Genomic DNA, 17,000 nt, shown 5'->3' with positions numbered 1-17,000 from the left:
GGGAAAAGCCCGATCTGACAACACAAAATATCCTGAAGACCATCCGAGCATACTGATCAAAACGTCGAGTTATCAACCACCGGTTCTTCTAAGAACTAACACCATCCAAGAGAGATTTACACATGGTTCCACCGCAAACCTCAACTGACAAACACAAACCCAATTTTCCCACCCTATTCGCTAAATCAGAATCCTGAAAATAATGTCCACGTGCGTGGTTTAATTTACTTTCTTGAAAGCTTGAGAACTGGAATAAATAGAGTTAAAAAATCTTAATAAAGAGGCAAAAATATTGCAACAATATTGTAATTACATTTATAACAAATGTTGCAACACCCCTTTGAGACAAGAACAAAGCACCACATTCAGTCACATATTCAATCTAAACATTTCAACTAAAAGTTGAAAGGGCAAAAATGGTTTAAAAGTTGACTTTGGGGTCGATGGTATAATAAACCTTGCTTTTCGGGACCGCAGACGACTAACGTGGAGCCGTACGTGATAGGTCTACAGAGGTGTAGCAGACAGCATTGATCTCTACAAACTTGATCTGGGAATCCTTCTGATGAAAAACACAATTCAACTAAATTTAGCGCATTTCTCTAAAGCCCTTTTCATACGACAGTAAATTAGCAAGGGTCGCTTGCGAAATTGCACCTCGTGTGAAAGGACTACCATGTTAACACTGGTAGTAATTGGGACCGCGGACAGTCCCTTTTCAAAAATATGTTGGTTTGATGTACACATGTGTTGAGAAAAAATCAAAATTGAAATGTTGAGCGAGCCGTTGGTGTGTATTAGCCTTTTTGCAAAATGGTGGTCAGTATGGGGTTGTACAGTTTGGTTTTGGGTAAATATGTATCGATCAGATTAACCAATACCTAATAGTGTTTACTGTTATAGTAATGTGTCCGCCATACATCAAATTGGCTTATTACAGAACAAGGGTTTACAACTACGACACCCTTCAGAAACTTGACACCAAATCAACCTCACAACGGGACGTAGCTGCCAAACTAGCAATGTTACACACTCACGAGCTGGCTGGCTAGGGTCTAGAATAACTCATGTCATCAGCCATAAAAACACAGACGAATAAAGGCCGTTTGCGTCAGGAGTTCACCACTCATGCACATCACGCTTTAAATAGAGAGCCCAGTCGCTGTGCATGGGAGGTCTAGCGAGTCAGATGGCAATGCCACAAGGCAAGGGGCCACACCCACTCCGACAATGCCGCATCAAAACCCCGAAGGTGATGCAGTCATTCATTTGGTAAAAGTTTGACATCAGGAGGGGCATCGTGTAATGATTGACAGATCCCTGCGTGACGACCTATAAACAGCCAGTAGCGATTGTGGGTTTCCCCTTTGGTTTTGCTGTCATATCCTGCCGTCTATGTGAGATATATGTCGATAACCCCAAAGTAAATACCGGTCAGTGAGCAAAGACGGGATTCTGCTATTGGTCTCCACTTAACTGCAATGGGACAACAGTATGTTTTAGCAACAGTGAAAAAAACTATAGTAAAACAAAGAGTATCTCGGACAGAAGCACAGATTAGATGGGGATTATTAGAGAAGGGGAACTGAACATCTACCTATATTTAAAATGTGTGTCATATGCGCCATTTCAGCAAGCAGTGTTTTGGAATATCATTCATAGAACTTTGCTTCTCCTCAATGAACCAAAGTCTCCACGCTCTTGGGGTGATATATCACACGGCAGTCTAACAACACAGCATTTTATATTTCAAAGCAGATACTCCGAAATCGTGGCGCCCGTTATGACTTCCATACTACAACTTCAAGTAGTTTTTGTTGATAGTGAGCTGTGAACTGTGACGTAACCCCCACTCTGTGGCTTACCCGAACACATAAACACAAGTTGTGCCAACGTCATCTGTTCCTATATAAGAATCCATTCCAGTCTTTAAGGCAGGCTACACTTTTGGTAATTATTGTCAAAAGCAAGTTTCCTCACTTTGATGATGCAATGTCGAACAATGTTTAAGTAAGAAAAAAAAATGACAAATTATTTCGACTAAACAAAAGAAAGAACTTGTTATCTTTCCTTAAATCAATATAACCCTACCTAGACGCGGTTAGTGCGTAACTACGTGAAAACCCGTCAAGACATGAAGTTGGTGTATTTCATTGTACTCTCATTACTAGTGTTTTGCGATTGGAAACATGACAACTAGTGTACAAAATTAACGAAAAAGAGGTGCTCTCAAACGGTATACAGAATGTTGAGAATAGTTGTTTACTTGGCATGGCATTGTAATAACCGTTGTAATGCAGCAATGAGCACTGCATTTAACCTTATGCGGGAATAGTCACGTATCGAAAATAAGGGTTGAAGTTTAGACCTTGATAGAAGTCCCATTTACAATCAAAGTTTGCCGACATATTAGTCAATCATTCACATTCTTGGACTCCCCAGAGGATTGGTGGCTAGTCTAGCGAGTCCATCTCCCAGACCATTGATGTGTTTTTCTCTCATTCTGAAACCATGTGGAACGCGTTGAGAAAATTCATCATTTTCGATAATTAAAAAACAGCAACCTTGTTGAAACGATGACGTGTGGCTTAATGCGCTGGGCCTAGTTAACGAATGACAGTTTGAAAGTGGAATAAATTGTGTATTATCTTAGTTTCATTCAGTTTCATTGATGTAGGTTTGAAAACGCACCGATGGGCACTGTGTTAGCGTAGCGGTATTTTTTCCTCGCCTTCCACCTCTAGGACCCCGGTTCGAATCTACGCTTGGGGGCACTATGTTGACTAGGTTTTCAGTTCCCCTTCCTGACTGCGTGGGGGTTTCCCTTGAACAATGTATTGGGGTTTTCCCCCACGTCTAATTCGAAAACAAGTGTGATAAAATGAGACGTTTAGGAATCGAAGTGGAGTTACACAACTTTTCAAAAAAACACCTCTTCCTGAATATTTACACTTTTAAAAATATTTACACCTTTAAAAATGTTGAACCAACGTTCTAATTTGAAAACTACGAGACGTTTTGGGACTTGCATGACGAAAGTTTTGTTTACGCTTACTTGTAGTGTTGAAAGGCAAGAAGGGAATACAACCGACTCTACACAGAATGCAGGCCATGACTTCTTAGTCAGAAAAAGCTCTTCAGCCAAACACAATAGACGTCAAATCAACCGAAAATATGTCAATGCTAAATGGTCCAAGCCTCGTTACACAAACTCAACAGTCCATAAAATACCAACAGTGGAATATCACTGCTATGTAAATACCCGGGTTATACGAAACGTGTCCTATAGTTATAAATGACAAATCTTTTTCTTTTTTTCTGTGGGAAAATAAAATGATAGGCTTCGTGCTCGCGTGTCGACTGAAGGCATTGCATATAGGACGCGGGAAAAACAAAATCATTTGTGTTTTGCAATTTGTGTTAATTGATACAGAATTCAAAAACACACTTCGCATAGCAATATAATACAGTTGTGTTGTGTTGTGTTGTGTTGTCATTTAGCCTTCGGGAAAGACTGCTAGGTTCGAAACGTCAGGCCACTAACTATTTTGTGCATTTATACCATAGGTAAAAAAAAATCAGTTAGCAGTTTTCTATGGCTTTACATAGATTTTTACTATTTTAATTATGGAAGATATGTGTATTTGACGGGAATGATTGCTTCTAAAAAAGATGCATTTCTGAAAGTTTGTTTTATAATAACCTTCCTCCAAGCATACCGGTATACCAAGGTCCCTTGCTGCCTCACGGTGGGGCATTATATGGGTAATTGCCCAAATTCGCAATAATACGAGCACTAATATACTCAATACACAATCCTTTGAAACTAGACATTAAATATGACAAACATCTGGCTTCATTTTGGAAGAGAAAACACTTATTTATATGTAAAACAGACTAAATCATTTAACCTCGGCGAAAGTATACACAACAAAATAGAACGAGAATGTCGCCAGAAGGCTCATGTCTCCGATCTGTTGAAAAGGTAAATAAATACACCCCAATTGCTGCACCCGAATCAGGAACTGACCATACATTAGTGCTATGAAAAGATGGTTTCAGTCTAGTTACGTTTTACAATAGACAATTAAACAAACGTGTATTCACTTTTGTTCTACAATAGACAGTTACAATGGTTACACAAACGTACTCCTGTTCTATGAAGATCAGAAGTTTAACAATGTGGTGACATTATTATAGAATAACCGTTTTCACCCAATCCAGGTACAAACATGGTCCCCAATCGGGGAAACCCCTTCAGTTGACGGCGGAGGTACGGGTGAATATGGGGTGGGGTGGTGTGGTGTAAGCGTTCATAGTCGATGGAAACGGTGCAAACTTGGAAAATTAGTTAGTAATTGCTTCTTTATTAATAACATATCATAACGTGGTATTCTCTTCGAGTCCGGTGCTTTTTAAGTTGTTCAATTAGTTAAGTTTGAGTTTGACAAAATTTTCTCTTTTTTGAATTGAGTCATTCTTTTGTAATTTGATGTGATCTCCATAGTAAGTTAATCTATTCGGGTATACGCTGTCAAAGGAAGATTTCCTTGGAGAATCACTCAGGAATTCAGACCGTTATTGCTCATGGGTCTATCTGGGAGATCCTTAAATACTCAAGATGCTTACACGAAGCTCTCAAATATTTCAATTGATGGACATAAACTGATGTAAAGTGCATCATCTTGTAAATACGCAATCATTATTAGTAACTCATCAAGTCGTGTACCTAGTAGGAATGCAGCGATGGACACATGATGCCATAAATCACAACTTGAGCACCCCTCTCTCAGTCAATGTGAATGAATGAGGAATTACATACACAAAAACAGATTTGCAGTAATCAACTCATTCAGTGGTATCTTATGGAGGACCAGCACAAACAAACATATTCCAAAGGGGAATTCTAAAGACCGGGGTGCTCCACAATGAAATTTGTGTGAAAGTCTATTGTAAAAGTTAAAAGATGGGAACAAGGAAACAACAAAAGATGTCTTATACAACAGGGACGCATTTTTGAGTATTTGTGTTTTGTTGACGATTATATTCACACAAACGATGGGTCTAAAGATGGTACTGTAGAGCTTTGTTATCAATGGATTGCTGTATCATGGTTGATTTATTATCATTACGGTTTTATATCCTCTCACTTTGTTTTTGTTCACTATTCATGAGTTATGTGACCAATATTTGTTCAAGTTATAATCTTGGAAAAATTGCCATGATCGCTCGGGAGCGCCATCTGGTTGGCTCCCTACATGCTTTAAGCGAATGGCGTCAAAACTCATCAGTACACCAGCGAACAATATCACGTGTGTGACGTTATGCCACGGACAGGATTGAAACAGGGTTCAAAAAGCTATCACCCAAAAGTGGAGCTTTGCTTTGGTTTCGTTTCAGAAGAAAAACAGAACAACAAAAACAAATGAGCTTTCTTTGCTGACAGCAAAAACCGTCTCAGCCACCAAACAGTCCTTAAGTTATACATCGTTCAGGAAGTTGTAACTTGTAATGACAATTTCCTGTCCTTTTTAGCCATTGTACCAAAATGCATGTCTGCCCGGTTGCTCTTTTTTTCCTGCATGGAACGACCAAACACTGGTTACACTTGCTGGTGGCAAGCAAGCCCCAGAGATACAAAGATCACAGGCAACAACACTCTGTCAGTTTCTATTAAACTTGATATATTATACTCGGCGCTCTGCTGTGTGTACAGGCAGGGTTTATAGAAGGATCAGCCGAGCAATGTATAAGTATTCATATTTAAAGGTACTGAAAACTATTGATAATTGTCAAAGACCAATCATCTCACTTGGTGCATCTCAACATATGTATAAAATAACAAACCTGTGAAAATTTGATCTCATTTGGTCGTCGAAGTAGCGAGAGAATAATGGAAGCAAAAAAACACCCTTGCCACACGAAGTTGTGTGCTTTCAGATGCTTGATTTCGAGACCTCAAAATCAAATTCTGAGGTCTCGAAATCAAATTCAAATATTGTCGCACAAGTTGTGTGCACACTTTCAAATGCTTGGTTTTCGAAATCAATTCAAATATTTTAGCGAGAAATTACTTCTTTCCTTAAAGCTACGTTACTTCAGAAGGAGCCGCTACTCAACATGGTTTAAAATATCAACAGCTCTTCACTGCTCATTACCAAGAAAGTTTTGATACTAACAATTACCAGTAGTGCCCAGTGCCTTTAAGATGTGCATCAATTCATTCCAAAGTGCATACAGATTTCATATCTATCCAAATCAAGATGTGGTAGGGGTTGCGAAGGTTGTGATAGCATGTGCCACACATTGATCATACAACCGTGCAATTTGTTAACATGTCGTGGAATTATTGTTTCCTAATAACTCTTGATGAGTAATTCTTGACTTAGTTGCAGATGCTTCGGAATGCAGTGTGTGGGACTTAAAGCATCCACCACACTTAAGTGACTTCCGGGCACCTCTTCAATAAGAAAATCAACCATGATATTAAGTTATGAGGCAACAAGCGGAAAGTTTAATATACTCTGTTGACATTTTCAATAGAGTAATAGAACACGTTGATTACGATGACATCATTGTGTTGGCGAAACAGCGAACTGTGAAATTACAAGAGCACACGGCATGGGGACACGCTCTCATAATTATTACAACGTCAGAGATGTATGGAAGCAGCACGATCTCTGGCAGAACATTCCGGACCTACACCATCTCATCTCTCTTTACTGAGAGCAACATGCAGTAAACTGATTCCGGTTCTCAATAGTTTCTCCTTTTGTAGTATAGTTTTGCCATCCTTAAACAATTTCCTAATATTCTGTTAAGGATTCCCTTTGTTGAATCGATTTAGAAGAAAACAAATTCCCCATTGAAAAGCACTACGACAGTGGCAATTTTGGTACAGAAAACAAACTGCTTCCGGGTCAAGGAGGAGGTAGACCGAGTGGGGCCAATAAACCTATTATCATCACCAGGCAGCCATCTTTGTTGGACTCCCCTGTATACTAAGTGGTTCGTACAGTGCTTTTAGTCGAACAAGAGGAACGGGCTCAGCCTATTTCACTGATGCGAGCTTGGTCTGTTTGGCAGGCTATGTACGAGGTTATGATGAATATCATACTGCATAAGGGAATGGGCGTGTCTCTATGAGGGGGGTGGTAACTGGAAAATAATAACCCTTATGTCAATATTAATGCCTATGTATTTTAACAATTCATGTGCACCTGGGAACAACTGAGACCACGTTATTAATTAAGGGACATGAAACGCTACGTGGACTTACAAACGTCAACACAGTGTTTTGTTTGTTATTTACAGTTTTGAAGAGTATGCGTTTCTTAAGTGTGTAGAACAAAAGAATGTCCACACAGTGACTGCAAGTGATCTTCGTCCACACATTACAATACAGCATTGTTATGAGAACATTTACCATACATGAACCTGTTTTAACACATTGCAAAGTTTAATTTAGATTAAAGGCAGTGGACACTATTGGTCATTACTCAAACTAATTATTATCATAAAACCTTTCTTGATTACGAGTAATGGGGAGAGGTTGATAGTATAAAACATCGTGGGAAACAGCTCCCTCTGAAGTAACGTAGTTTTCGAGAAAGAAGTCATTTTTCAGGAATTTGATTTTGATACCTCAAGTTTAGAACTCGAGGTCTCAAAATCAAGCATGTGAAAGCACACAACTTCGTGCGACAAGGGTGTTTTTTCTTTCATTAACATCTCGCAACTTCGACGACCGATTGACCCCAAATTTTCACAGGTTTGTTATTTTATGCATGTTGAGATACACCAACTGTTAAGGTTAGTCTTTGACAATTACCAATAGTGTCCAGTGTCTTTAATAATGTCAAAGACAAAATATTATAAATCTATTTATAATTTACCTTATCAATCTTCTTTTCCGGAAACTGCGATGTCAAGTTTACTTTATTCACTCGGTCTTGTTTTTCTCTGACTCCACCTCGGTCAAATGAGTAGAGTTGAATGGCATGGTCTGCCTATAGTTGCCACGGCGAAGTCTGTCGAACTGTTTGGAAAGGCAGAAGAACAAAAATTGCTGACTCCGTCAAAATAAACTAAAGACTTGCCATACGTCAACATTTCGTTCGGAACATAAACACCTCTGGGGTTTTCACTTGGCCAGATTGGAATCTGTGTTTGGATGATGTGGTTAAAGGATTTGCACAATAACAAACTCGTAAAAAAAATGAGTAACCTCATTGCTCAAACCTCAATAAAAAGTCTGATTTCTAACTGAAATGAGAAGTGGTTCATAAGGAAAGAACGCCTTCAACTTCGCTCTTGAATGAATGGGCGCGCAGCCATATTTTCTATGGTAAGGGGCACTGATATGAGGAAAATGTAAATTTATATTGGAACTTTTGAACTTAACACCAACCAAAAGCACAGGGCACCATGGTATTTGTTGTGGGTGCCATGGGTTATTTAGAGACATGGGCAAGGTGTACGTTTTTCCCCAAATCTTATCATCATTCATTTTCCTCACTTTTGATTTTGTCACTTAAGGTCGAGTTGGAACAGTTTGCTAAATATGGCCATATTCGGAGACTATGTGCTTATAAGTACAAAACAAAAGAGGAACACTCAATAAGGGAATTCTCAAAACTTTGGTGCTTCATCAAGGAAAAACTCCAAGGAAACTGTTTAGTGAAGGGACAAAGGAAAGAAAAAGGCATGCCGCATAAGGACGCATTTTTGAGAATGTGTGTATGGGCTACTAGTTTTACTTGACAACATCTACAACCAGTGCACAAAACCATGTAGCAGACGGACTCCAAACAAACCCTTAACAGTTTAATGTTCTGCCACACGGCATAAACAAAAACTGCTTGTCACTGATGAGACACAACTTGTTCTTGAAGTACAGATCTATAAAACTGTTGGACAGTATTAGCTGGTTTAAACGCTACAGCTATATTTGTCCCCCAAATAAAGATCTAACATAAACGAAAACAGAGCAAAGTCCCTCCCAGTGTTCAGAATGATTTCATCGAGCAGCTCACTGCTGTGTGCAGGATGGACCACATGGGATGAAAATCTGAAACAAATATTCCCATCAATCAGAAACCATTACACGCACTTTACAAGCAGTATTTATTTTCCCCGCTGTCTGAATAGCGGCACGTACTGTCTGATAGGGGTTGAGCAGTTGCTTGACAGCGCTGTGTTGGGTTGTGTTACGCACTTTACGCCACGGCGTGGTGCGCTACCAGTTGACGAGTGGTAACATCTTTGCTGGTGTATTTAAAGGAAAAGTAAACCTTTGTTTTAGTTGTTTTACTCCAGCTACAAATATGTAGATGTATACAATATAAATGTGAGGAGCTCATCTCAAAAGGTGGTTGCGTTTTTGAGATATCGCTGAAAACCCGGAGCTATAGACCATGTGAACTTTGTTTACAATAAGTGTGACCTTGTACGTTCTTTGAGAATTCTGGCAGGCAAGATACTACACTGGTCCTATGGGAAAGTTGACATTTTGTGTCCACATTAAACCAAGAGTTATGAAAGTAAAAGCTGGACCAGTTTTGAAATGTGCCCCCTTTTGTCATATCAAGTTGATAAGAATTAAACAGTGCATGCAATCTCCATTTTTGGAGATTTTTGTTTTCTTCCATTGAGGTGTGTACAAATCGTGCCTGCAGGAAGACCAGTTTCTGTGGTTCTTTTGATAACATGTGATGTCACAGGTCGCATCGTCTATATTGGGTGCATTTGACAAGCTTCCCTGGGTCGACCCCCCGCAGTGCTCAATCGGGTGAGCCCCTGACAAGAGCTAATCGAACGATCACACTCGCCCTCTCGTGGTGACGGCATGCACCTCAGGTCACCCCCAAGTGACCCACTCCACAAGCAGGGCACTTGGGGCTCACTCGGTTGAGCCCCGTCAAAGCTATTCGAACGTACCGGGGCATGCAGGGGTCGACACAGGGAAGCTAAACGAACGCATCCATCATGTTTTAGAAATACACAATCTGAGAATCTTCTCATATTCAATTTTGTGTGCATATGAACTGATATATTTATAGATAACCACATTACTTCGAAGTGAAATGTTTTTCTCAATGCTTTATACTATCGAAAACTGTTATGGGCCTCTAAATCAATGGTTTGTATTGCCATTGAGTGATTACCAAGTGTATAGGCTTACCTCCCCTTTAAATCTCTCATGGTCGCGAAGTCCATTGCGCAGGGTAAAAATAAAAAAGATTCCCGGGCTGTGTCTTTAAACTATGTAGAGGGAAACAGATTGCTGAACTCTCCTTAAAGTTCAGCAGAGGAAATCTGTGCACACTGCAGCTGTTGTGTGTACGTCTAGCTGAGGATGAGGCCCCAAACCATATATACATGCCCGATGTGTTGCAGGAGGTGCCTACCATTATGTTCCCATACTTTAATACACACCTTTGCTCTTGTACAGAAGTACCCCGCCCCTAAACTCCTCTACTAAAGAATTTCTGGGATTCACAGGACACAATGAAGACAATAGAAGGTAAAGGGGGAATCATTCCTTGGATTCACATGACACAATGAAGACAATAGGTACATAACGGAGCACTGAATGCATCCAATGAACTGCCAGACCTGGGCAAGTTCGATCAGCGACCATTTTGTCAACTACTAGTCATTATTCCATTGTACCTTTGCATGAAACGCATACTCGGTACCAGGCAAAACTACCAGATGGTCGACAATAGTCAACTATAGTCCGATGATCGAACTTGCTCCCTATGTATTGAGAGAGTTGCGACATGGAGGGACCAGTTTTCTTTGGTCACGTGGTTGCTGGACGCCATGTTGTCTCAAAACGCAGCACAAACCAATTAACAGACTAGTCTGGCACCCCGTGTTCGCCAATGCGTTTCTTGGGGAACAAAATAGGTTCTATATGCAAGTTGTCCTAACTCTCCCAATATTCGGCTCTGGGAGCTGCTATTCTTAGACGGTTACTTTTTAAATGAATTATTATGAACTCTAGCTTTCATCTCACCGTATACTTGTACCATGCCTGATATGGGACAGGGTGCCCCAACCAGTCGGTTTAATCGGCTGGTCAAAGCCTTTCGTTGACAAAAATATATCTTCCCAAGTAGTACAGTGTAAAATAAACCGGTAAATATATGTGCACACTGAGGTTGTTATAGTTTCGCCAAGCCAGTTGATGCGGCCCGAATAATAATATACCGTACGTGCACGTGGTATTGCCTAATAGGTGACAGAGGTCCCCCCCACCCCAAAAAACAAAACAAAAACTGAAGTGCATACTAAAATCCTCTGAAGAAATCATGAGATTCCCAGTAAAACAATGAAGACATAATAGGCGGAGGGTTTAACTCATGCCACATATCGAGCTTCAAATGCATCAAAACCTCCTGTTCGTCAGTTGTATCAACTGTGCGAAGCCTTTGATATACGTATTGTACTCGGAACTTGTCGGTGACTGCTCTGTTTTCCGACGCCCTTGCAAAGTTCCCAAAAACCTCTCGTGATTTACACGCAAGGGTTTGGGTTATGTGAATTCAAAATGATACACTGGTGCCGTCACAGGGGTCGGAACCATGGATGAAGAAAATGAACATTATGGCTCGGGCTACATTTAGGTGCCGCACATGTGTGTAAAGGAATCTGCTTCCTAGACTAAGTTCAATATTAGCAATAGAAACATGATCGCTCGGAGCAGACTTGTGCCGTTTACAAACCATCGTCATAATTTCATAAGGTCTAATATAATGTGTACAAAGCTTCATTAATACTAACGGTTGATATATTTTCAATGACTTTTTATAGTTTATAATGACATTTTTATGTTTACCGGCACTTGGTCGCAGTTAATGACTGCAGGTCATCACATTCACAGCCAACTGTCAATTAGAGATTTGTTTGTTTAAAAACGAAGGAGCCTTAGACATAACAGACTCTGTCCATCCCGTCACATTTTACACTCTATAATTTGCACACGTTTTCCCCAATAAGTGGGCAGTGCTTCTCTCCGCCCCCTCAAAGTGAATGGATATTGTCTCAAACCTTTGGTATGCAAGTCGACAATCAAATCCCCTAGAATGGATGCATTGAAAGAGTTACCGAGATGCAAGAAGCTGAGGGTTCACAGCTGGGCCCTATTCCATTAAGCTGTTACAGCAAAAACTGAATGTGGCACCAGTCACATCAATGTAAACTTAGTGTAATTTTGGCTGGTAACCTGTTTCTGTTAAGCAATACTTTTCCGTGTTTAGCAAGTTTCTGTTCTTACACTTACACAGCCTTGGTGCCGTGATGCTTGCTAGCGGGGGACTAAATCGAAATACTCGGTACCCCAGTCATGGCGAGTGCAGGGTTAACGGTTGAGGAGTTTGCGGTTTGTAGCGCAATTTCAAAAACGAAGACTCGCCCACGTGGGGAATGAAGTCGATTTATGTTTCACTTATTTTTTCTTCGAAGCACCTTGAAAAATTACCAAGACAATTTTGTATGTCTGACATATTCATTAAGTTGTGTCAAGGGTATCATGTTCATAATCCTTCTACGTGGTTGGTCTCAAACTGCAAAACGACCTCCAAAAACTTGACGATGACGCCCACTTTGACAATAAATACAATTTAATATTATATAGCGGTAGCGCACGTATCCAGCAATAAGTTGCCCGCAGCGCTTGAACAATGAGATACACTTTTAAAAGAGGTTTTGAAGTGTTTTATGAATTGTGAGACCGATTCATGTAGCACCTTCTACAAGGTGCTGTGGCACACTCGGAGGCCACCGACGAGAAACACCAGGGAAAACCCCTATGATAAGTACATGCATTACAAAACATACGGGACCAGGGGCTTTACGTCCCATCCGAAGGACGATACAGTAATGATTAAGTGCCTTGCACACAACCAGGACTCGAACCCACACTTTGCTGATCAGAAATAACAGAGCTTGAGTTCGGTGCGCTTGACTACTCAGCCGCGACCCGGCAATTAGCGCCGCCATCTTGTATATTTGCTTTCATTGATATTGATAAAACCAAACAAGTCAGAGACTGACATAATGCCATCGACTAAAAAATGCTCAAGTATTTCTCATAAAAAGCAGGCACCATCAGATGTCTAAGGGGAAAACACATCTACACAATAAACCCAACTTAAATCTGAACTCCTTCTAACCGAGAAGAAAGCCTCCAACTTATAAACGCAATCCTTTCATCTGACAAGAGATTATTTTGTTTTTGTAATGTTCTGTAGGTCATGTTTTTTTTCTTTTCAAAATCATAATAAAAATATACTTCAAGTTTCATTAAAAATTGTAACGAGACCAGGGTGACTTCAACTTGTCTATTTATAGATTGCTCCAAATCGTAATCTCCACTGGACTTCTTGCTCAAGATGGATTACCTTGTCCTCACAGGTCACCCTGACATATATTGATTAAGGTTATACGTGAATTTAACCAGTATTATAGTGACCTAGTTTGCTCAGAAGTTCATTAGGGATCATCTGATGACCTTTTTTCGAGTTGGGGTCATAGGTCAAACTCCAATGAACAAGACATGCTGTAGGCCTATATACAGACTGACAAAAAAAACCACAAGTAAACATTCCAGTATTTTCGAGAGATCTCCCACTATTGATACTGCTTGGTTAATTAGGTTTTCTGTAAAGGAGTATTTTGTACTGATCACAGCGGTGGGAACAAGGGCAAACCAATTAGGATACTTTTAGAAAATAAATTGTTTTTAAAAATAGTATTGCAGAAGGCCGTATAGTTTGAGGTAAGAATCTATTATTAGTAAGTTTTGCGGTACATCCATATTTATCATGGACATTGTGGTGGTTCTGAAAAGAACCAGTTGAATAAGAACTCGACGTTTCGATTGGTTTGTTTCTGAATCTTCAGGATGTTAAGAATTTCAATGGGAATTCACGATGAGGATTGGAGCTGCCGGAGATTTTAATAAAAACATTTTTTAACAATAGGCAGAACATTGGGAAATCATTACAATGTTTACAACCCTTTTTCAAGACTTCAAAAAAGGGTTTCTCCCTGCAAAAAAATAGGGTGTACAATTTTCACCATGCGTGGTGTTGTCAGAAGTAGGTACCCAAGAGAAAATCAAAATTACGTTTACGGGCCTTGTCACATGAGACAACCTTTACAGCCAATTTGGAGGTTACGAAGTGTAGTTCATCTACAGGACCACTCAGGTTAGGTCGCACATGAGTCATTTTTCGAACCTTGTATTATGATTCATTCATTATTTTTATGTTTGTTTGTTTGTTTGTTTGTGTTTATTGTTGTATTTAATTGGGGTTTCGTGTGTTGTTCTGTTTGTGTATTTCTTACTACATGTCTTTGTTTTAATGTTCGATGTGTGTTTGTGTCTTGTTGGTGTTCCCTGGTCTGTTTCATGTGGGTTTCTGTGTACTATTTTTGTCTATTTACAATAAAAACTTTTTTTTTTTTTCAATATTTTGTAATTTTTAACGTTATATATATTTAGATATGTATTTATACGTAGGTTTTAATGATTTCTGTAAGTGGCGACTATCCGCTGTTGGAAATCGAAAAAGAAAAAAGAAAAAATAAAAGAAAAAAAGGTGAACATTGAAAAGTGAATGAGATTTCTTCTTTGAGATTGACTGGAACTGGTTGCATGTGAATTGCCTCGTGTGACACAAGGAAGGTGTTCACATAAGACCAACGTGATTACCTTGTTAGAACTTAATGTTACTTTAACACCATACAGTGTAAAATGTGATTATTATTTCAGCATCTATAAATGTGTCCAAACCTATGGTGTTAATTAGAAAACCCCAGTTTATGCAGTGAAAACATTGATAAGTGATAGAAGCATAAGGCACATGTTTCAATAACTATTCAGTGTACCATGGCTATTTCTACCTCCATGAGTGTACCATTCCTTCAAGAATGCCTTCATTCCAATCATATTATTTACTTTGTGAGATCCGTATAATGTCACTTTATCTTGACTGCCGGGAGGGAGGGTTAGACGATCGTTATACAGGTGATGATGACAAGGGTTATTTCAAGGAGGGGAGAGCTGCCAAAGAAATCTCACCGAGTACTCTAGATTCGCCTGAGATTCCTTCACTTCACTACGTCACACTAGGGGCACAGCTACTTGTTTGGCAGTTTTAGGTCAAAAAGCTTACAAAGTAGTTTGATGGCTTTGGTAAATCAAACACCAAATGGACTGGGACTGTACAACCTGAACTTTTTGTTGAAGTAAAAGCATCAAACACTTTGTTTGATCGTTACATAGCAACTTGACAGTATCTCTGGATAGTGTTAAATTTACACATATATACCGAAATAAAGAATCAAAATGTACACATTAAGGTGTTATAATAACACTAATTTCTGCATACACAATTACATCTTAACACTCTTGAATATATTATAGTTGATTATCTCTGTGCTATAGGCTATGTGACAACACCTAGTACGTAATAGTACGTGTCCATTTGAACAACCTGGTTTTTGCAGTGTTATGATTATGAGTGTGTACGTATATGAAGCATATATACATGTAGGCCCCTACGTAACACATCTTAGGCAGATTAAAATTTAACGAGGAATTAACATGATTTGATATTTCCCCCAAGAACCGTAGCTATAATATTCTTTTCAATCGAGTGGAAACTGAATGATCGCTAATACTTTAGTTTGCCAAACACCTGCCACAAGATTTCAACATCAGATCGTTCCTGTTTCGGAACGTACCAAGTACAACAGGTGTTCTGGGTTGTAACTAAGAAGTGGATGCTATAATCCGGATGGGTCATCAGCCTGCTCCGGGTGGATTACTCTATTACACAGGCATATTCGATTAATCCTCGAATAGTCGATGGGGATTAAGAAAATTATGATATTTGATTAAAGTGGGTTCGTTACTGGTAATATCCGTGACTTGGAACAGGTTGCAAACAGTTGCAATACGGAGTGCGATAACTGGATAAGCTTAGCACAGTTTCACACACAGATAACACGATACAAAAATATTGGCAAACTGCATACATTAAAAATAATAGCAGACAAGTGATAGCAAGTTATATAAATATTAGCAAGCGAGTCAACGCTGAATACATCAAATAGTCTTTACTCTAAACATCGTTCTGTATATAATGTATTAAAACGGGGCGTGGATCATTAAAGTGGTGACTCAAGTTGGACATTTATTTTGAACTTGAGAGCTTGTTAATCAAATCCTAGACAACACCATTGACATGTTTCAGATTATGAGGTCCATGTCAACTTTATTGGATTCACAATCTTGACGAGTGTAAAATAGAATGCTCCCTTTACAGATGAGGGTTCATGTTTACAATTTAAATAGACTCTGAGTAACTTGCGGTGGAAACTGCATTCATACTCGGCACAGACTATACGATTGGAAGTATGGTGTGCACTATGCCCGATATGTGGCAGAGAGTACCTCCCCATTATTTATATACTTAAAGGCAGTGAACACTATTGGTAATTACTCAAAATAATTATCATCGTAAAACCTTTCTTGGTTACGAGTAATGAGGAGAGGTTGATGGTATAAAACATTGTGATAAACAGCTCCCTCTGAAGTGACCTAGTTTATGAGAAAAAAAGTATCAAAAAGCACACAACTTCGTGTGACAAGTTTTTTCTTCTTTCATTATTATCTCGCAACTTCGACGACCGATTGAGCTCAAATTTTGTTATGTTATTTTGTCAAGGTTTGTTATTTTATGCATATGTTGAGATACACCAAGTGAGAAGACTGGTCTTTGAAAATTACCATTAGTGTCCACTGTCTTTAAACAAACTTTTTCCTCTTATACAGAAAGTACCAAAGCCCACATACAGTACCACATTGGCTTGGGTGGGGGCAAGTGGGGGAGGAGCTTCAACCTCAGCGCTTCCAGGAACCCATCAGCTGCCACTAAGAAAGGACGCCCATGTTATGGCATTGGCTTGCCGTGCACTCAACC

General features: G+C 39.4%; 1 protein-coding gene across 2 annotated transcripts in view; it reads right to left on the bottom strand.

Annotated features, from left to right (window-relative positions):
- The window catches only part of LOC139945268 (thrombospondin-1-like), a 139,516-nt gene that overhangs the window by 70,165 nt on the left and 52,351 nt on the right, over positions 1-17,000 (bottom strand). For both annotated transcript variants that reach the window (XM_071942611.1, XM_071942620.1), the window contains one exon: positions 7,896-8,038. The gene's annotated coding sequence lies outside the window, so the exon portion shown is untranslated. The remainder of the gene's footprint in view (positions 1-7,895; positions 8,039-17,000) is intronic.

Source organism: Asterias amurensis, chromosome 1 (assembly GCF_032118995.1).
Source record: "Asterias amurensis chromosome 1, ASM3211899v1".
Taxonomy (NCBI): Eukaryota; Metazoa; Echinodermata; class Asteroidea; order Forcipulatida; family Asteriidae; genus Asterias; species Asterias amurensis.
The sequence above is the reverse complement of the archived record's forward strand: the minus strand, read 5'-3'. Positions and strand labels throughout refer to the sequence as shown.